A 23,119-nucleotide genomic window follows, 5' to 3' on the forward strand; every position below is an offset into this window, starting at 1 on the left:
GTCTTCCCAACAGCAACACTGCAGCATGCATTCACACCATTCAGGTGAATGGTACCGGCAGATATGTTACCTATAAAAAGACAAAGAATAAGGCTTTAGTCTGGTATTAACTCTATCTCTTACGGCATCACCTCATGAAAGCTTTTGAAATCTCAACCAACTTTTAGTTTTGTTGTTGTTTTGTTTTCATGTAGATTGTGTGAATAGGCCCCTTCATCAAAGTTCTAGAAACTGTAGTGAGTATGATTTCATCATCAAACACACATGCAAATTTGGACGGGGTTAGCTTCACCCAAGTCCTCTCTGGCAGAGCCCTGCCAACAGTATATACAAGTTTAATAAAAACACTGGTTACATTTGTTTGCAGTACAATGTTGCAACTGAGCTCAGAGCATAGTAAAATCAAGTCTCTTTATGTGTCCCTTCTTTCCTTCTTGTTCTTTTTTCTATCCAGGTGCTAGACTAATGCAGATCATTCTTTGCGGTCAGGTTGAAGTGGGAGTATCATGGGAGCTGACAAGACAGGGCCCTGGAAGCTGGGAAACAGGTAAGTGGCAGGCGAAGAGGGTAAGTGAAGGGGAGGAGTGTGGATAGTCTTTAAATAAGACGGCTTTAAAACATTGATAAGGGGGGGCGTGGTCTGGCCACGCAGGAAGATGGCCGCCTGCTAGAAGACCTCCGCCGAGGGACGGACCCCTGATGAGCTTCTCTGACTTACCTGCTTGAGTGGGTCGTCTCTCTGGTGATGGCAGGGCTCCGGAGTTCATGAGGGTTGCTGCGGTAGTCTTCTTTCCCGGCTAGCGGCGCTGGCTTCCATTGTAGCAGAGTGAGGGTATGGTGAGGCGGCGCTTGAGCTACTACAGGGCCGCGCCTCCTCAGCTTCAAGGCCGCGCCTCCTCAGACGGTGGGGGTGCGCTTCATAACTGCTGCAGGCTGCCTTTCTGTGGGTTTTTCAATGCCCATGTTCACAGTAAGCAGCGCCCTCCTGAAGCTCCTTTCACGCTAGTTTTCCTTCACAAGTTGCCAGTAATGCTTTTTATTTGGAAAAGGCACCACGACAGAAATGAAGGGACAGCTGAAAGACTGACATAATTGTTATCCCATTGAAGCATATCTACTTCATTAAATGTGCACATGTGCCCAGCGGTCATATCAGTACTGGCAGAGTTAAAATTACCTGAATTATTACTTCTACTATTTACATTGCAAGCGGAAGCAAACTGTGAATATCATTTGAAGGGGCAAAACATAACGGTACAGGCAGATTCACATGCAGTAGTACTGGTCCACTTTTTCCTTTGACTTCCACCAACTAGTTTTGGCATTTTTGCGTAGCTGCTTTATGAGCCATAAGTGACATTTGTGTCAGATTGACTTTACCTTCTCAGTTTTTTTCATTTCTATTGCATATCTTCTCTTTAGTGTGTTGAAGACATGATCGCACGACATACTTTTATGTTCATGCGGGTTTTTTTTAAATTTTGCAGGCAGGCTCATTAGTCCTGTTCCCATTTTTCATATTTCAGCCTGCTCTCTCATTATGCCTTCAAGAACTTTATGACTTTCATCCACAGTCATAGCTTCCTGTACCACTACTACAAGCTCATGTTCTTCAGTGAGCTATTCCTGAGTGTATGATATTTATACTCTCTCATATGATACCTCCTTATTTGAGAAGCACTTTGTCTTCAGATTCTATGTGTCCTTTCTCAATATGTACAATTACTCTCTCACCGTTACATTGCTCATTTATTGCTGTACCCTTTAACGGTGTTTATATGTTTTGTTTCTGAGGTAATTTTGCCATTAATTGTATGCTGTTCATGTTGGTCATTTACTGAATGCTCACATTTTATTGCCTCCTTGTTACTTAATGCATCTCTGGTTTCATCATTGCCTCATATTCCTATATTCCCTCTATTCGCTACTGTAAACCGCCACTACCACGGTGTGCGGCAATGTCTAATGATAAGAATGGTGGCCGGGGGCCTAAACAAACTCTTTTCACTGAAGTGGTTAAACATCCCTCTACTTCAACAGTTAAAGGCAATGGCTCTACGTCACCTCCTTCTTCGCAGGCTGCATTACCTCAGAGCGGCAAATCACTATCTGACACTATGGACCGCATTTTACAGGAACTATCTGGGGTTAACCGACGGCTGGAGGGTCTGGGTATTGCCATGAGTTCACTGACTACAGAAACTAAGTCCATTAGGGCAGAACTCACTACTTTTCACACACGGATTGACGTCATTGACTCTAAAATAATGGATATAGAAGGTCGGCTGGATTCTGTTCAGGGTTCGGATCAGGATCTACTCTTTCTCCACAGTAGGAGCATCGATTTGGAAGATCGCAGTCGTAGAGACAACATCCGTTTTTTTGGTTTTCCAGAAAATATTGAAAAACAAGATATGAAGTCCTTTCTTTGTGATGCTCTTCCCACTTTGACTGGTATTTCTTTTACTCCTCCTCTTGAGCTCCAACGTGCTCATCGACTGGGTCCACCACGTTCCCAGCCTTCTGCAAGACCCAGACCAATTATTGCTTGTTTTCTTCGGCATGAGCAAACCAGACAGATTTTATCAATGGCCCGTACACGTGGCCCCTTTCTGTTTCAAGGTCATACCATCCATATGGCTGCAGACTAGTCTAAAGAAACAAATGAACGGCGGAAGGCGTTTCTTTCCATGAGGCCGCAGTTACGTCAAATGGACATCAAGTATGACTTATTTGAGCCTGCACATTTTCGAATGACCAGGAATGGAGCGTCCAGAGACTTTTATGATCCTGCACTTCTACAGCAGTTTCTGGAAGATATCAAGTCCGATGATATGGAAACCCAGTCTTCTTCGCATGCCCAACCTTCTCAGTCCAAGTCCTCATCTACGAATATACCTACGTCTCATTTGTACACCTCCCCTGACTCTAGACAACGCGGAAGAGACCCACTCTCCTGCCTCACTCTCAAGATGACAGGGAATCGGCTCTACACTCTGTCTCCTCTCTTACTAACACGCAGCATAGAGACAAGTCTAGATTGCCTCTTAAGATGCCTTCTGATGCTGATTGAAGGCTTATAGCAGTGCTTGTTGTTCATCATGTTCTTGCTACCTGCTTCGCTCATTGCGACTTTAATGCATGGTATCATAAGGTTCCTTCTACTTCGTGTTTTTCTATGTTGCTTCATGCTCTACTGTTTTTCTCTAATCGCTACTAATATGTGATTTTCAGTTTTGAAGTTATTTCATCACTTTCAAGTTTGGCTTAATATGTATTATAAGGTTATTATCTTTATCACATTTATTACCTGTTCCGCTTTGGTCTGATATTTATATGTTTTATTGCTCTCTGTGCTTCGAGTGTCTTTCGTCATTTTCTTTTATTTCTCTTCTATTGTATGACTCTCTGGTTTTTCTTCCTCTTCCTCTACCTACTATTTCTCTATCTCTTTTTATGTGATATTGTTGGTTTGGTTCCCCCTCGTACTTTTTCTTTTGTATTTCCCTCACTCTATTTTTCATAATCTCTTTTGTGGTATATCATGTTTTTTTAATTTAGGCAGCTGTGTTTTCTCTTTCTCTTATCCTATTTTTTTCGTCTCGGTTCAATTCTGTTGTCGCGTTTTCTTTTTGTGGTGTGATCATTTTGGTTCTCTGTTTCGTCTTATGGTCTATGTCTCCTTGTTCTTCTATGGTTATGCACTGGCGGTCCCTTTTCCAATGCATTATTTTCCCTATGATGTTGTGCTTGCTGCTCCACATTTCATTTTTTTATTTCCTTCATTGGACATCCCGCTTTGGATGGTTACATGTATTTTTTAACATGAGTTCTGATATTTCCTTATGCTTATACTCCCATGCATTATCACTTATGCTTCCTATATCTTTTCTTTCCACTCTTCTTTATAATGGTGTGGATCTCTCTTCCTCTCATTTACCTTTCATATTTGATTCTTTCTACTTTACTGATTATGATAGGATCCACTGCACTTTCTCGCACTTTTTCTTTTTTTTTGTATCTTGTCTTCCTTTTGCTTCATCCTTCTTGCTTTTATTCACTTTTCTCATGTTCTTCTCATGTAATCTTTAGGTTGCAGGGGGTTTGATGTCTTGGTTACTCTTCTTATTACATTTTGTGACAGTCTCTTGTGGGGACAAAAAGGAGTTGGTTCAGATTTTGATGATAATATTTTATTCTATTGTGCTTTGTGTATCTCATGTTACCATTTATCCTCTAGATCCCCACTCTTCTTTGCTCTAAGGGGGTCCGGCCTCCCTTGGCGTTGCTCTAGGTGCGCCCAGACCCGCAGTTAACAGTCCAGGTTGCTTTTCTCTTCTACTTTTCTTACTCACTTTTCTTTTCTTTTTCCTTCTTTCCTTCTCCTTCTCCCTAATCCCTTTTTCTAACCTATATATATTCATTTGTTTCCGTTTTCCCAGAGTAGCATTTCTCTTCTTTTCTGTCCCTGCTTTTCCTCACTTCTTGTTCACTCAATCCTATTATCAGGCCTTCTATCCATCCGTTATCTGTGGTTTCTTGGAATGTTCATGGCCTCACCCATTACATAAAACGTAAGAAAGTTCTTTCCTATTTACATTCTAAGCATGTGGACGTTGCTCTATTGCAAGAGACTCATTTGGACGATATTGAGTCTAGTAATCTCAGCAGGGACTGGGTTGGTAAAGTCATCCATAGTTTAGTCTCTAATCCTGATCCCACCAATCCTAACCCTATTCGTAAATGCGGAGTAGCCATCCTTTTTCAGAAGTCACTTCCTTTCACGATTTTAAAGTCATGGTCTGATCCGGAAGGTCGGTATGTTTTTGTTAAATTGAAGCTTGGCAATTCCTTCATTTGTCTTGGTTCTGTATACGCTCCGCTCGGTTCCAAAAAGCAATTTTTTCTTCGACTTACGGAACTTAAGGAAATAAATGCTTCTCAATTTCTCATTGGTGGTGATTGGAATTTGGCACCGGATCCTGCTCTTGACAGAACAGGTTGCATTGACACTCTCAACGCTTCGGACAGAGCCATCTTCGGTGACATTCTTGCTGACACTGGTCTTGTTGACCACTGGAGACTAAGTCACCCACAGGATAAAGAATACACGTTTTTTTCTTCTACTCACGGTACGTTTTCGCGCCTTGACTACTTTCTTCTTTCGCAGCATTCAGTCCGATTGGTTACTGATTCCAAGATATTAGAAGCAGCTATATCTGATCATTCTCCTGTTCTTTTGTCTTTAGATTTGGGTCTTATGAGTCCGGGGCGCAAATCGTGGCATTTGAATATCAACAAATATAAAACACCAGCGGGTAAACTTATTTTGCAATCCCACTTGCGTGATTATCTTCTCAATAATGAAGATTCGGTTTCCTCTAAACGAATGGTGTGGGCAACTGCTAAGGCAACCATTAGAGGTCAACTTATGCGGGACACTGCTCTTTATAATAAAAAGAACGCTGCCAAGCAAATTGATCTGGAAAAGGATATTCGCCGTCTCTCTCAATTATATATTTCGAAACCAACTCTCCAAAACCGAAAGTTATTGGAACAGTCGCGTATGTCCCTCAATACTCTTTTTACTTCTAAGGCGGAATATGCCTTACAAAAGATGAAAGGCCATCACTATGAACAAGGGGAGAAAGCTGGTCGGTTGTTGGCTGCGCAGTTGCGCCAACAAGAGGCCGCTATGGCGATTCCAGCAATCAAATCGAGTGGTGGTGATATCCTTACTCGGCCACAAGAGATAGTTGAGGAATTCGCCTCATTTTATAGATCTCTCTACTCCCCAAGCACTCAGATAGATACGCTAGTGATGTCTAAATTTCTAGATGAAGTATATGTTCCGCGGCTCTCCGATGATGGCAGGGCTCTACTTGAGGGAACTATCACGAAAGAGGAAATTTCCTCAGCTGTATCTGCCTTGCCGTATCATAAAGCTCCGGGAGATGATGGTTTTCCTCCTGAATTTTTTAAATGGACTGGTCAGAGTATGCTTGATACTCTCCATGCTGCCTTTGGGGAAGCCGTGGAGGAGTCTTCTCTTGGTTCTATCTCTAACAAAGCCATCATAGCGGTTTTGCCAAAACCAAGCAAGGATCCTCTATTGTGTGGTAGTTATCGTCCTATATCTCTCTTAAAATCTGATGTTAAGATTCTTGCCAGCATTCTCACATCACGACTCCGCAAGGTTTTACCTTCTTTAATTCATAACTCCCAAGTAGGTTTTGTTCCCGGTCGTTCCTCCCGAAATCACTTAAGTACTCTCTCCCATGCATTATGGTCTGCTAAGCATCTTGCCCATGATGCCTTACTTCTTTCTTTGGATGCTGAAAAAGCATTTGACCGCATCAACTGGGAATACCTTTTTACCATAATGCAAAGATTTGGATTAGGCGTTCAGTTCATAGCTAAAGTACGACTACTTTATGATAGCCCATCTGCTCACGTTAACTGTGGAGGTTTTCTCTCTACTCCATTTCCTATCCGGCGGGGTACCCGTCAAGGTTGTCCACTCTCCCCTCTTCTTTTCCTTTTGGCTATGGAACCACTGGCTGCTGCAATTCGTCAATCGGCTGCTGTGGTGGGCGTTCCTCTTCCAATTGGTCATCCAAAAATCTATTTATATGCGGATGATATTCTTCTCACACTTACTGATCTTCCCCGCTCTCTCTCTGCTCTCCTCTGTGTCATTGATGATTTTTCTTCTTTCTCTGGCTATAAGATAAACTGGGATAAGAGCGAAGCCTTACCTATGTCCATTGGTACTACAAAGGATGCAATCTCTGGTTTTCCATTTCATTGGCAGCCTTCTCGGCTTAAATACTTAGGGATACTCCTCAATAGGGGATTGGATAACGTTGTCACAGACAATTTAACTCCTTTAATTGCGCAAATGCAGAGACTTCGATAAATGGAAGGCCCTGGGTTTATCCCTTTGGGGACGGGTTCAGGCGATTAAGATGATCACCTTACCATGTTTTCTTTATGTTCTTAGTATGCTCCCTTTGGCTATTCCTCTGGCTACTCTTCGGTCCGTTGATTAAAAAATTAAACTTTTTATATGGGATACAGCTAAACTACGTCTCACCTTAGCTTTCTTCTCTTCTCTTTATTACCCCTATTTATGCCCTATGAATTCTAGAGGATTTGTTGTTTTATGCCTCCTTTGTTATATTTTATGAATTGTTTCCTCATTTATGCTGTATTTCATTTTTTCCTCTGCATATGTATTTGCATTTGTGATTTATCTAAAATTCTCTTAATAAATAATTTCAACACAAAAAAAACATTGATAAAGATCACATTCTAATTGTTTGTAACAAGAAACAGGTACATATAATGAACTTGATGAGACTGCCTTCTCGAAGATGCTTTAGAATGTTCTCAAAGGTCACATTCTATTTGCTTATAGCACGGAACATGTGCAGATGATTAATTTGATGAGGTTGTCCTATAAAAGGTGTTTTAGAATGTTTACAAAGGTTGCGTTCTAATTGCTTACAGCAAGGAACAGGTGCAGATGATTAATTTGATGAGGCTGTCTTTGAGAAAATGTTTTAGAATGTTCACAAAGGTCACGTTCTAATTACTTATAGCAAGGAACAGGTGCAGGGGATTAAGTTGATTAGGGCTGTCTTCCGGGAGGTTCACGTTGAGGTCTTCTAAGCAGTTGCTTTATGCTTATTCTGGTGGATTTTCTGGATGTTTCCAAGAGACTGAAACCTGACCTTGCATATGCATGGTAAAACAATTTTAAAAGCTACTAAGCCTTTTCAAACACACTGGTGAACACCAGCTGCAGCTTCACCAGGAAAGGTCCAAAATGGTTAAACCTCCAAAGGTTGGAACACATCATTTCTCTGGTCTCTGTCAACTTCAAAGGGGCCTCTTACTAGGCACTACAGAAACATGTCTGCCTTCTTCCATTTGTTGAGATTGGGATCTTCCCCTCTCTAAGTTAGAGGGAGTATCTGGGAATACTTTTAAATTTCACAACTTTATCAGCTTTATCCTATAGCATAATCACAATCTCCCTAGCATTTTCCTGTTATGCATTAGGGTCTATGATTTACCATCTGTTGGCAAGGCAATTAACTCCATTCAGCAAGGCAGCTCAAAGAGTGAACTTCTATAGTGGGCAACTCAGGAAATTTTGGGGCACATTATCAAGAACAGTGTTAAATTATCGCCGGTTTAGCGCCGAAAACTGCCGCTATAACGGCAATAATGGGCTTGATAATATGCACTGGAGAATTCCAATAGATGCCCATGTTTACACCAGAACATGGACTTCTATTAGAATTCACAAGGCCCTATTTTGAAGCCCATTATTGCTACTTTAGCGGCAGTTTTCTGCCGCTAAACCGGCGATAATTTTTAATGCTGTTCTTGATAATATGCCCCTTTGTTTTATACACAACTGAGGGAAAGGATTCATCAAGGTTATATCTGACCCAAGATGTTAAATTCCTGGCCAGGCAAAAAGTACCCCAAATCCCCTACCAGACTAGCTACAGTGTCTCATTGGTTATTACAAACTCCCAATGTTTAGACAAACCAGAAAATGGACTTAGAACACCTCAGGTAATGTGGAACACATGAACACTCTTTCGTTATACAATCATTTCAATCCAGAATAAGGAGTAAATGAGGACGCGTGCACATTTGAAATGTTTATTTTCTAATGCAGTGTTCTCAAGCGCAATATCTTAGCTAATACAAGCAAACATATTATAAGAAACAAAGTAATCAACATTGTTACTAGTCCATAGAACACAAAGGGTGAAAGCATATTAAAATGCCAAAGGGTAGAAGGCTACTAGACACCTAATTCTCACCCTCCCTTGCTAGTATATTATATTATATCTAAGAAGGTCTCTATGGGATTTAGCAGGGAGGCCCCATACCTCAGATCCTAGTGGTAAGGGATCACATCATCTTCCACCAGCTCTCTGCATGTGAAACACCATCAAGTGTGTGTGTATGCTCTGTGCAATGCAATATAAAACACGCCTAAAGCCAGAATTTGGCCGCAGCTGCATGTATGTTATGTCTAGGAACGTGCAAAGATCAGACCTCATAACAACCACTGTGTCGAGTTATCCTTGAAGGCTTCAGCACTCACTGTACAGACACAGCTCACCAAGCAAAGCTGATATCAGAGCAATAACACATTATTCTCGTGTGAAGCAAAACATTCTACTAGGCTCAAAGCTGAAGTAACAATTATGTGTCATGTGCAGAAGCAGCAGAAAGGTAAAATGGCGTTTAAACTCCTAATAAGCTCATGCTAACTTAACACAGTGTGAAGGCAAAGCATATCTATATGACACCCTTCCTTGATCAGAGCACTGATAAGATAAGATAATATAAGGGGCACATATTTGAAATGCAGAGTTCAAGAACGATAGTCAGTTCAAATTTGAGCAAGTGAGAAAAAATGTTTTACACTAAAAAAATCAAAATCTCATAATCATGATAGTTTAGTGTGCGCCGGAATCAAAGTCAATAGGTCTGGGGCTCGAAAAAGTTTATCATAGCTCCTAAAAAAATTTTAGAAATTTTTTTCAATGTCAATAAAGGCATCGACAGCCCTCAGCCTAGCACTGAATATGCAAAATAAGCAGCAACAGCCTCCAAAAGGAAGTCACTGTTCTCATCCGAAAAGAATTCAGCCATCCCATTCAATAGTGGGAAAGAACATACATGCTCTTCAATTACCGGAGCCTCTAGCACCATCAGAGGGCAACTCGGTGGGTTCTCAATGAAGCTGTGTGCCAAGAAATCTTGCGCCGCTGCGAATATATTCCAACGACCCAGCATTCCATGCATCGCTGCAAAGGCCATAATCCCTACGTCAGAACAAAGCAATTCATGAGCAACTAAGGGGCTCATGAGCTGGTTATAATCCACCTCGGGAGACACCGTATTGCAGAGACACAAATCCAGGGCTCAGTCGAAATCACAACTCAGGCAATGAAAGGCAGGCTGGACACATGTAAAATAGGAAAATCAAAACGATAATCCATAAGCTGCACTTAAAGTGGCGAGCGGCAGCGCACCATAGTATTCAAGCATCCTGTTGCGAAGCAGTGCCAGCCGCGACAGCTCGTCTTGGAACACGGGATGTGCATCCATTTTGAATAAAACAAAACAGCAAAAGAACGCCTGCAGCCAGCACCAGTAAAACGGGAAATCCACCAAATAAGCTGGAAAAGATCGAATGGAAGAAAGCAGGAATGACCCCAAATATATGTTGAAATGAAGTCACAAGACCGCTGCTAACTACTTTAAAAAAGTGCGCCAACCCCGTTGTGGAGGATCTTATTGAACTCTGCTTTCAAGGTCGGAATCCTCGGCCAGATGGAAACATCCAGTTTCCCATGCGTGGGTGGATACATCACATTTTTACAGCAAACCACACGTTCACTGACGGTAACGACATAAGTAATGCCTTTTATTAACCCACAGCAATCCTCATTGTTTAATAGTAAATAACTCCCATTTGCCAGTAATGTGAATGTGGGAACGATAGCGGGCACGGGGGTACCTTTCAAAACACAGGCTAAATTAGGCTTGTTTTGATTACAAGAGCCATGTAATTGGATATGTCTACACATTAATGAGTGATCCGGTGTTTCAGTGCCTTCTTCACCTTTCAGATAAACTTCCTTGCCCTCCCTAAGGCATCTGTATGTAAAAGGAAGCGACCAGGCTTCATGGAGATAGGAGCTAGCAAGAGGCTCGTATCTACCAATGGCAAAATACTGCATACAATTTTTAAATTCGAAAAGAGCAATCGGTAGAGTTATTAATCCGTGGATAAGCCACGTTGCAGTAGTGGCCTCTGCCACAGAAAATGGTAAAGATTCCAAACGTTCAATATGTAACATGGAAAAAGAAGCATCTTTCATTGAAAGTAAACGTTGCTTATCCGTCAAATTAAACGGGGCAAACAGAGTAGAGGTATTCATGTAATGCCATGGAACTTTACGGCCTTGAGTGTCTGCAGGGTTCATCTTGCACAATATCAACAACAGATGACACAATATTGTCCAATGTGTAAATGCGGGAAGAAAGCGTGTTATTGCTATTATCTACCACTGCAAGCACTTTTTCTAAATTAGCCTCATCTATAGCCCTAAGGCATGTAGCCGCTTCAATCTGGGATGTTTTCCAGAGTTCGTTATAAACAGCATATATCCATCTTTTAGATCTACCTTTAGCCGGGCCTTTTATGAAATCATTCAGATCAACATCGTCAGTCAGTTAGATAAATGCAGTTTAACTGACACCAAGGTAGAATGTTTGAGCCAATTCTAACATAATTTGCCTACTGAATAGGTAGTTACAGAATGGTCACTCTCAAACCGGGGATCCACTCTGACATGTGTAAAGCCTTCAGCCAAACCCAGAAAACGATGCTGGCATGAGTCAGCACTTCTGTGACAGAGCAACCAACCATTGGGATCCGAACTGGATATGTTAAAGGACGAATTTAGCAACAGAGTTTGCAACTCTCTGATCGAAAATTTTGTAGTATTATCCCAACCTGAATATTCTTCCAAATCAGGGAAGGACGGAGTATTTAATTTTTTAGAAGTAGTCAATCAAAAGCATGTTGTCTGTGAAATGGTAGAATTCAAAAACAACATATGATTCGGGATGAGACATGCACGGTGCAAAGCTTCTGTGCCTTGTACCTGCCAACTTTTAGAACCCCTAACAGATTTAAGGTCAACTGTTTCCTTCCACAACTCGTAGCCTTCAACAACTAGCTGGTCTAGAAAGGACTTTGAATACAATAATTTAGTATCGGTAAGACTAACTTTGGACATGGACTTTTCTGTCATTTTAAAATAAAATGATGAGGGATTAGACTGATCAAAATCAGTAAAATAGGTGTACTTTTTCAAAAAGGTACTCGAACTGCCTTGTATTGGAGCCGGACAATGTTCCCATTGTGTATAATTCACAGTGCTCCTCCTAGAATTAGTTTTATGTAGGTAGTGGTTACCAAAATGTTGGTAACACAATAAATCACCATAATTAGCAGATTCTAAATACAAATCTTCAGCATCAAAGGCAGCATAATATTTAAAATCAGAAAACAACGCTTCTACGGCCTGAACATGCCAATCATCAGAACGTATGTTTTGTTTATCTACATCCCCCATGTTAACTCTAAGCACATTAGGCACATTGATAACCTCAGTGGGGCCATGTATTTGAAATTTAACAGCATCCCATACAATCCCATTCAGGACAGGCCAAGCAGTGATGTTCACAAAAGCCAAGTCTCTCTTCAATCTGTGTGCAATATGCGAGGAGGACTGGGGTGCCAATGTTCCATTGAGATGTTGAATGCATGTTCTCTCTTCGACATAGTGTCCATTGACGAATCGGAAAAAATAAAACATAAAACCAATTGACATAAAAAGGTAAATCGAGTTTTTAAATCAGGCATCGATAAGTCAGTTGGGTAAGTGTAGTCAGTTTCATCAAGTTGAGTACCAGGCAATGTACTCAATAAAGGACTAGAAATTGTAGGCATCTCGAGGGCAACCTCAGGTTCAGGATTCGAAGTCGAGGCCAACACAGAATTTCTCACAATCGAAGGACAGGAGACTGCCGGTGTCATACTAAGAAGAATCGGCCACTCTGTGTATCTTGACATTGTCAATGGAGATATACCTGTTTTCTTTACGACCTGGAAGTGGTGGTAAAATGACTGTTCTTGTGCCCTTCACACCAAGCACAGGAACTGGAGCTCGATAAGAGTGACCAAATTCTTTCTTGTTTTCGATCTTCTCCCGAACCAATTCAGCAACTTGGGGTAGCCAGCCAACTACCGGGATCTGCAACGCATCATCCGAAGTGGAGGGCAAATGTTCCTTTGCAAGACTGTCTCTTGTCTCTTGTAGACACTGTAAAACATTGCAATGTTCATCTACGTCAAAGGAGGCAGCAACAGCCACCGAGTCTAGACTGTTGAGGTCCGGCACATACATCTTGATACCAAAGAGCATTTCGTATGGGGTCCGTCCACCCAGAGACCTTCTAGGGAGATTATTAAGAGCATGCTGCACGCCATTAAGGAGGGCCAGCCAGTTCCTGCCAGTGCCTATAACTCGAGCTGTGAATGATTGCTTTAAGTCACGGTTCATTCGTTTCACAACAATATTACCCTCAGGTCTGTATGGAGACGAAAACTTGACTTGGACCCCCAACGAAGCCATGGCATCCTTATACACCTTAGAGGCAAAAGCAGGACCCTGATCTGAATGGAAGGTACCACAGGCAAAAATCCCTGCAAAGACACGCAAATCTCTTATGACAGTCCGTGAATCATCTCTGCAGTGAGGCCATACCCATACAAAGCGTGTGCATGAATCAACTGCCACTAAGATATACTTATATGCAGTATCAGAAGAAAAAGGACCGCAGTGATCTAAATAAACACAACCAAGTGGTTTATTAGAAATGAACAACTGTGTTTGGGGCGGACGCGCAGCAGTTGAAGGCTTAATCTGCTGGCAAATGTCACATTGAAGGACATAATCACGCGTCTGTCTGTACAGTCCACACCACCAAAAACGCTGTTGTAACTGAGCCACAGTGGCTGAAACGCCTGCATGCGCAGACCAACCCCTTCATGGGCCGCTGTGATCAATGTATGTCTGCGATCCGAGTTGGGAATCAATCTCTCCCCAACGTCAGGTATTTTCACATGAGGAACCTTATCGGGACTTAAGTGGTATGAATACTTCGAAGGGAACCCCTTAGGATATTTACTTCCCTTCTCAGTCGTAGCCACAGCTGCCAAGATATCATCATCAATCTTACTTTTGGACCGTGTAACTGCTGCAACTAAATATGTCGACACGGCTGATTTTGCTGCCTCATCGGCAAGCGAATTGCCAACAGCGTGGACTCCCTCGCGCTGATGACCAAGAGTATGAATTACAAATATGAGTGGCAACTGCTCTTTAAGCTCAGCCACTCGGACCCAGATCACTTTATGTTTTATTGTGCTACCCTTGGAATCACGAAAATCATTCTGAATCCAAAAGAACAAGTTTTCATTGTAAGACTGGACACAGTAGTAAGAATCACTTACAATAAGAGTCGTCACACTAGTATCAGCGTACTCTAATGCAAGCATCAGAGCACGAAGCTCTGCTAATTGTGCGGTGCAGTCCCCTAGAGTCTGCGTGTGCACGACCCTGGACTTCAACTCATCGTTCACCATGGCACCTACCACAATGGCGCAAGCGGAAACTTATGCGTGTTTAGACCCATGCGCAACCTGCGCCGAACCATTAGTGTATATGATGCAATGGAAATCCTCCAAAGACCGGATAGCCAAAGGTGCAGGATGAACGAATTCATATTGCAAAAACTCCTGCGCCTGTAAGGAGGCATCAAAAATAAACGTGACATCCGGAGATTTCAATGATGCTGCCCATTGTATCCACAGTGGGTGCAAAGCTTTAGAATTTGGTAGACTGGCTTTCTTCACTGCCTCTAATGCAGGAAACGGTGTAACAACCAACATGCGTTTTCCCTGTGACAGAGCACGTTCCTTTAGAATCGCCATCTGTACTGCAGTTAAAACTTTCTCACAGAGGAAAATCACATTTCAGACCAAGTGTACAAGTGTGACTTGTAGGCAATAGGTACTGTGTCTACTTCGTTAAAAGTAAGGTAAGTGAAACCCACCGCCCCAGGGATGATTCTTATCACCAGGTTGGTGTGGTTATCAGGAGCCAGTAGGAATTTAGATTCGAGCAGATCAGCTTGCAAAGATTGCAAAATGGCTGAGTGTTCTGGCAGCCAGTATGATTTGGTAAAAGTAGGTTGTATCAAAGCATACAAAGGCTTGATACGCTGGGCATATTTAGGAATGTATGTCCTCCCGAAATTCAAAAATCCCAGCAAAGACTGTAATTTTTTCAGAGTTGTCGGAGCACGCAGTTGTGCACATTTCTCCAAGAAGTGAGGAGCCAATCCTCGACCTTCATTGTTGAGCTCGTAGCCCGGGAACATCACTGTGTACTCTGCAATATGCGATTTTGTGAAGTTGAATTTGTAACCGAAGTCTGCAAAGCTACAAATTAAGCGGTCAACTCGACACAGATGCTCCCAAAGTTCATCGTCCGTGAGATAAATATCATCCACATACGAACAAGCATCTGGGTCTACTCTCTCGAAGACAGAGACTATGCGGGCAGCAAATACCCCAGGACTATTCTTATAGCCCATCGGTAAACGTTTGAACTGTTTTTGTTTATCGCCGCATGTAAAACTGGTCCACTGGGAACTTAGACCATCCAAATGGTGGGCATAAAAACCGTTGGATATGTCAAGCGTAGTTTTAAACCGCTTACGGACAAGACCATCCACTAAGGCAGAGCCGTGAGTATTCTGTACTGCACAGGTACGGCAATGCGAGTTCAAATGCCGGTAATCCAATACCAAACTATATGATCCATCAGGCTTGGTCACAGTAAAAAGAGGGTTATTCAATATTCCAATTGTTCAAGGATTTCCGCAACGGAAGCCTTAGCTACGCTTCTAATGGGATAGTGAGGTTGAGGCTGTGGCATAGACCGCAAAGGAATCTCGTGGTGTGAACAAAATTTATCCCAACCACAGTGTGTACGGTACAGAGCCGGCGCAAGGTCTTTAGCCCACTCTTCTGCAAAATGCAGCGCATGCTCCTTCAAGACAGTGTGTGCGAAACTTGGGAGGATTACCTCCTCCCCTCTTGGATCCGCAAGCACAAAAGGTGGGGGCCACTCAGCCTCCGCTAACAAAATGTCATAGGTAGTCGTAAGATTTTCCCAAAATACCCCTTTTATGGTACGTTTTATGTCACCTTCAATGAACAGGACTATTTCATAAAGTCTATCAGGGGGAGCTACTCTAGTGTCAGCTGTCTCCACAACAACATAACGGTCAGTCGCTGTCACCTTCAGTAGTGGACGCAGGGCCTCTCGCACTATGGTAATCTCCGCAGCGCTGTCCAGCAAGGTCAGAGTCCATGTCTGATTCCGAAGCTGTGTTCTCACTATCTGTGGCATATCTCGCTGTTAATGCGGCGACTTTCTTTTTCTGAAACTGGGGTCTTTTCGGTGTAGAATCGTCCTGCTTGCCTTTAGCGTCTTTCGGGCAGGGCTGGTTACATCCCTGCTAGCCACCCCGACCCCTGCCGCCACCTCCACCACCGGTTGATGAGGCCGATGAGTCCTGAAAAGAACGAGGAAAGCGTTGATCAGAACACTGAAAACGATCAGGTGATTTTATCGTCGCGCGATCGCGCAAGTCATAAATACGTTCTGGGGCGCAGGCAATGGAGATGCAGGACGAGACTCCTGTCTCTGCTGTTGTTGTTTACCCTGTTTTTGTTTTTTCGGACAATTTTGTTTTTTTGTCTTGGGCTGTTCGTCAGTTTCTGACTTCTGCCCCTGTGGTTGCTTTTTCTCTTTAGTAGAAAATGGCTTGAGACCCACGCTATTGCGGCCCCCGGTCTTATAAGCCGCCACAATAATCCTTGGCAACTGACGGGGTTTCTCGACATCGGGAATCGCCTGCAAAGCAGTGGACACCTGAAAGTTCACCGCATCTCCCTTGACATTTGCAAGAATGAGATCGGAAACTACATCAAAGGAGCCACATAGGCGCATACCCAATTCAAGCGCAGCTTCAGGTCAATGCTCATCCTGAACACGTTTAAGGACCGTCGGCAGGACAGTCATAGACTGAGTGCCATAGCACCTCACATATACTGCCGCAAAGGTCTTACCCCATGTCTCACAGTCACCAATCTCGGGAGTAAAGTCTTTTGGCATGCTAATTGTCAGAATCCTGTGTTTCTCACCAGGAGTCGTGTTAGGAAATACTGCTTCCAACTGGTCAAACTTTTCGGCAAGCCAGAAAGGAAAATCATCCTTATCCTGGGGGCGCTTGCCCATCACAGCGTTGACCATTACAGGACTAAGCTTCATTCCGCCTTGTCTGGCAGGAAGCACCGCACCACCTGGGCCCCCCCTGGGAGATTACGGGTTATGTATTGCACTAACGACCTAATCACGCAAATTGCGACTACGTGTAGTCATCTTAACTCAACAACGGTACACGCCCCGTGCTGAGGATGAGGTGTAAATCCAGCCAAAACAGGCCAAGTTGCGCCCGGAATGGACAAAGGACCTAACCTCGGAGCTGTCAAAGAGTGGGGTAGGGCGCCATCAAACCAAACGTGGTGCTACCAAGCATCAATAGGAACTTCCAGTGCCCTATACAGAGCATATTCCTGCGGCACAGCAGTGGCAGTGTACATGTCGAACACAGTAGTATTTGCGTTCACAGCCAGGAAGGTCATCCACGAGTAAAACATTTCGTATGGGTAAGCCACCTCTGCACTCACCATCATTATTACGGCCATGCCATCCATGGGAACATTATAAGTCTGCAAATGATTGCGCACCGCAATGCGACTATGTTGCAGAATGTTCACCGCGGCCATAGTGACACAGAAAGAAAGAGGTACAATGTAAACTCTGTAGCACAACTGGGTAGTAATTCAAGGAAACCGTTTTGAAAGAATCAAGCTTGAAAAGACCTATGTAAATATAGGTAGGTTTGTCTGACACCACCGTTAACCAGAAACAATAGTGAAGGGGTTAAGGACTGAATGTTGCACTACTCAAGTGTCATGTAATAAGACCACCAACGTTGGGCGCCATGTCGCAGGGATTCCGTTCTCATACAGAACTGTGCATAGAGACTTGGAACCTCATGGAATTAGGGTGTGCCAAAACTCACCTTAGTACCCAAAATCACCTACCAGACTAGCTACAGTGTCTCATTGGTTATTACAAACTCCCAATGTTTAGACAAACCAGAACCTCAGGTAACGTGGAACACATGAACACTCTTTCGTTATACAATCATTTCAATCCAGAACAAGGAGTAAATGAGGACACGTGCGCATTTGAAATGTTTATTTTCTAATGCAGTGTTCTCAAGCGCAATATCTTAGCTAATACAAGCAAACATATTATAAGAAACAAAGTAATCAGCATAGTTACTAGTCCATAGAATACAAAGGGTGAAAGCATATTAAAATGCTAGAGGGAAGAAGGCTACTAGACACCTAATTCTCACCCTCCCTTGCTAGTATATTATATTATATCTAAGAAGGTCTCTTTGGGTTTTAGCAGGGCGGCCCCATACCTCAGATCCTAGTGGTAAGGGATCACATCATCTTCCACCAGCTCTCTGCATGCGAAGCACCATCAAGTGTGTGTGTATGCTCTGTGCAATACAATATAAAACGTGCCTAAAGACAGAATTTGGCCACAGCTGCATGTATGTTATGTCTAGGAATGTGCGAAGATCAGACCTCATAACAACCACTGTGTCGAGTTATCCTTGAAGGCTTCAGCACTCACTGTACAGACACAGCTCACCAAGCAAAGCTGATATCAGAGCAGTAGCATATTATTCTCGTGTGAAGCAAAACATTCTACTAGGCTCAAAGCTAAAGTAACAATTATGTGTTGTGTGCATAAGCAGCAGAAAGGTAAAATGGCGTTTAAACTCCTAATAAGCTCATGCTAACTTAACACAGTGTGAAGGCACAGCATATCTATATGACAATACAATTGTTTTACACAACACCCAAATGCAAAGGTAGATTCCCTTTCAGTATCCAAATCAATAACAAGAGTTTATGCAGGATATCCTTTGTCACAGTGCTACCTGTGTAAAGAATGCATTATTAATTAGACTACAGGATTTCCTCCTACTCCTTCATGTGACCATATGTGTTAGCATGTGCCTTGCACAACCTGCACAGAACTCATTACTTCAGCTGCCAACAGACTCCTGGCTTTAAATTAAAATGTGCGACCTGTAGTTTGGATCCCTATGTTAATTTACACAAGGCATTACAGCGAGTGATACTCCATTTGAGTTCCATGCCACAGCTGCATAGGTTAAAAACCAAAAATCCTAAACTGAGAGTTTTCAGAGGTAGATTCCATTTCTCCACCAAAAGCCACCAATGCCATCATGTTGCACCCAAAGGTTAGGTCAGTGTAATAGTGATTGCATTAGTGTGCACTGATGCTCATGAATGACATTACAAATCTCATTTACTGATCATTGTTGTTGGTAAAAGTCTTATAGCCATATCTTCTCTCTGAGATTTGCAATAGCTCGATAGGCGTCTGGCCCTTGCCTCATATCTGACTGGAGTATGATATTTTGGTTAGCTAGCTCCTGATGGTTTTTCTCCATACATTTATTCTTAATTGCTGGTGAGTCAGTATATTTAGCACTGACATTTATGCATATTTCTACAGTGGGTGAACTTAGCCATTAAGGTCTGTCCAACACTTTGCCTTGGGACCAAAAACATGGCTGACTGATGAAGTGAGGCATCATTACATTATCATGTGGTTTGGTGTCCAAAACATCATGATATTCAGAATTTAAATGCTTCTGACTTATTAGAGATTGCCCTTACTGTGGGGTTTAATCTTTTTGTATTTGGTGTCTAGAGGATAAATAGGTAATCAGGATTCAGATTTGTAACAGATCTTCTAAATTAAATGGCACATTTCGGGGCCGAAGGTCAATATGTAGGCCAGAAAGATTTGGTCTTCAAAGGAGTGTAGATAACATATTGTGTTATATTTCAGATTCCAGGCCTTTACACATGATACTTCTAGGTATTAAGTAAAAGAAAACCATGCATGCATATGCTCATAGGAGTGGGGCATAACATGAAGGATTGGTGCAATCTGCCACTAAGTCAAACAAAACTTCCCTTTTGGACTTTCTTTAAAAGCATGCCAGCATTGATACATACCACATTCACACACCATCACACCATCACCAACGAATGTCTCAGTGGCCAAAGACTAATATACAAATGTTTATTCAATGGATCCTTTGATAGTTAAAAAGATAAAAAATTACAATATAGATAATATAACAACGCATATCTACAATATACATCAAAACATACAAGTTTTAGGAGAATGCACTTAATAATCAAGTGCAAATATAAAACACACAGCCATGAAACCAATGATCTTTACAGGTTCAGAATATAGTACTATCCTTCTATTATTCAAACCCGTTAGGTTTGGTGATTCTAAAAAACCTAGCAGCGGCATATTTTGGTGGTATAGGTTGATCCGACCACCTTCTTCAGGCTTAATCATCGAATGTCTCTCAGTGCTTTTATCAAAGTTGGTGATGATGAGTATCTAGAAGGTGAAACAACTCTTCCAACACACCAGAACGTCTTTATCGTGTTTCTAGCAATCAATAAAGTGCAAAGGGGGGACATAAAATCTCACCAATGACCCAAATTTGGTGATGAAAAGTTATTTTCTATAGAAGGGGTTTTAGCTCCTCCAAAACATCAAATTTTCTTCCTCATCAATCTGCACCTCTGATTGTCATAAACAGTCTGTTGGTTGTATGTGTCAAGCTATGGTTAGTGTGAAACTATCTCAACTATATTAGACAGCAAGTGGAGGACCATGGATCTAGTATTTGCAAAAGTAAATCACACAAGAGGACTACTCTACATGAAGTGAACTGTTTGTGTTTGGAAAATAGCTTCTAAATATGCAAGAAGGAGGAAAAGACGGCAACTAATACTTCTGCACCTCATGCTAGTTTCAAATTATTTACAAGTCCTGCACAACAAGCCCGGGCATCACCTGTCAGGTGACGCCTCTGTGATTGTGATCCTATACAAAGCAAGGTGTGGGTGTGCGCCGGATAATGCAGCCCAGAAAATGATAGTGGATTTTCCAAAAAGTTTTTATTTACTATTCCTAATTTCTTTACGATATAGAAATATTGAACTCAGCCAACGCGTTTTGTTCTCCCGTGGAGAACTTCATCAGGGCTGAAAGTGACATAAAATTACATTTAGTGTATGAAGTTAATATAAGAATAGAAAGGAAGAAACCTAAAGAGAAAAAAACTTGGAAAAAACATTCAGAAAGCAATTTACAGAAAAAGGGAAATCTTGTGAAAAGTATATTACCAAAATTCAAATTGGTGAGAACTGAGAATGAGTAAAAGTAATGCCAGATGATTTAAAACCAAGAAAGACAAAGATAGATTATATATATATATATATTACCTACTGGCGGTCGCCAGTAGGTATATATAGTTAGGATTTTTTCCCTATGGGATTTTTGAAAATTCTATGTCTAATAACTTTGGCGTTTGTGGACGGAATTGGCTGAAATTTTCTGGAAAATGGAACATTTTGTTTCTGAGCAGCCACTGGAAATTTGGGGGGAGTTGGTCCAGGGGGGGCCGAGAAAAAAGGGGGGTCCCAAAACGTGTTTTTAACATTGAGTTTTCCATAGGGCGGTTAGCCTCACTTTTAGCCCGAACGGCTGAATGGATTTGCACGAAACTTGGCAAAATTGTAGGGACTGGTAGCCCGATGTGCCTTTTGTAGGTCTTAATATATGTGCTGCAGTGGATTTTGAGAAAATAACGTTCAAAAAAAGATATATATCTGTAAGCGCGGACCAGGCAGCGCCCCGGTACGCGTACTTGACGCGTAACGGAACTTCGCGTAGCGAAGTTGATTGGCTCTCCGGTGTCTGTCAACATTCTAAACAGTCCGGAGCGGCCGCCATCTTGTCTCTCGGTAGGATCGAGAGACAAGAGGAGGTCAAAAGCGAAGGGGCAAATGACCTTAAGGGGGCATAGTAGATACTCCCTGACCCCCTAGGTTTGATGTGGAGGCTTTAAAGGGGCCCCGCTAAGCAAAAAAAAAAAAAATTTTTTTTTGTTTTTTTTCGTGGTTAGCGCCCGGTACGCGAACCGGGAAGCGTACTGGGGAGCGTATCACAATAAAAAATGAATGATAGACTTTTCAAATGCTGTATGTTAATTGATTGTTGGTTTTGTTGATTATTTTTTTTTTTTTAAACTTTTTTTATTGTGTTTCATAATTTATTAAACTTTCTAACATTTCATTGTCAGAAATTTCATAATCATGGAATATAGATTGTAGTCTCTGAGGTTGTAAAATGTCCTCATTTGCAAGGAGGTTATCTACTGCTTGCACACATTGCAGTAGTTCTTGGTCCCATGTTTCATCCATAAATTCAATCTCATTTGGATCAATGATTTCTGTGTTGGACTCTGGAAGGACAATTTCAAATGAAATGTTTTGTTCACTTTCCATTTTTCCTGACATTTGCATAAAAAAAATATATATTAGTAGAGGTAGGGCACTGTTGGGATTAATTTTAGATAGGCAGTTTTTATCAGAGAATTTATCTTTGGGCAGTGTATAGTATCAGAGTGGAAGTAGGAATATAAAAAAGTGTATCTAAATGTATAAGTACTACAGAGGGATAGTATATAACTAACAGAAAAAGTTTGCCATATTAACTTAAAGTGCACAATATACTTCAGTTTTAAAAATAACAACTTACCTTTAAAAAGAAGTTGAAGTTATTAATGAAAATCCAAATGAAATGTACACCAGGAAGTAGTAGTCAAAATGGCTGTGTTTCCTTCTCTTCCTTTATATATATTCGGGTACATAACCAATCAAATATCATGTAAAAAAAGTAGAAAATGAAAGTAACATTTTAATTGGTTGTCAATTCCAACACTTCAGATGTGTTTTGTGAAGTAATTTACCTCACGGTATTTAGAGAGGACTACAGGCTAAATGGCTAAATGGAATTCCAATCAAATTTGTGAAAATGATAGGGATTGGTATGTAGTATGAGCTAATCTATATTTGGTGAAAGTGTCTCCAGTGGCTTTTCTGTGAACTACTTTCCCACCTTTTTTGATGGTGCGCTTCCCAGGGAGCGACCCGGTACGCGAACCGTTGAGCGCCCTGGTACGCGAACCTTAAGCGTAACGGGAGTCCACCATTTTGTGTTTCGGTCGAATTATGATACAAGATGGAGGGCAAATAATGTTCAGAATAGGTAGAAGGGGGCACGGTAGACTTATCTTGACCCCCTAGGTTTTCTGAGGGTGGCTGAGGAGGCTTATATGTGCGAAAAAAAAAACATTACTCCCTAGAGCTGTCTTT

The sequence above is a fragment of the Lissotriton helveticus genome, chromosome 6, assembly GCF_964261635.1.
Source record: "Lissotriton helveticus chromosome 6, aLisHel1.1, whole genome shotgun sequence".
Taxonomy (NCBI): Eukaryota; Metazoa; Chordata; class Amphibia; order Caudata; family Salamandridae; genus Lissotriton; species Lissotriton helveticus.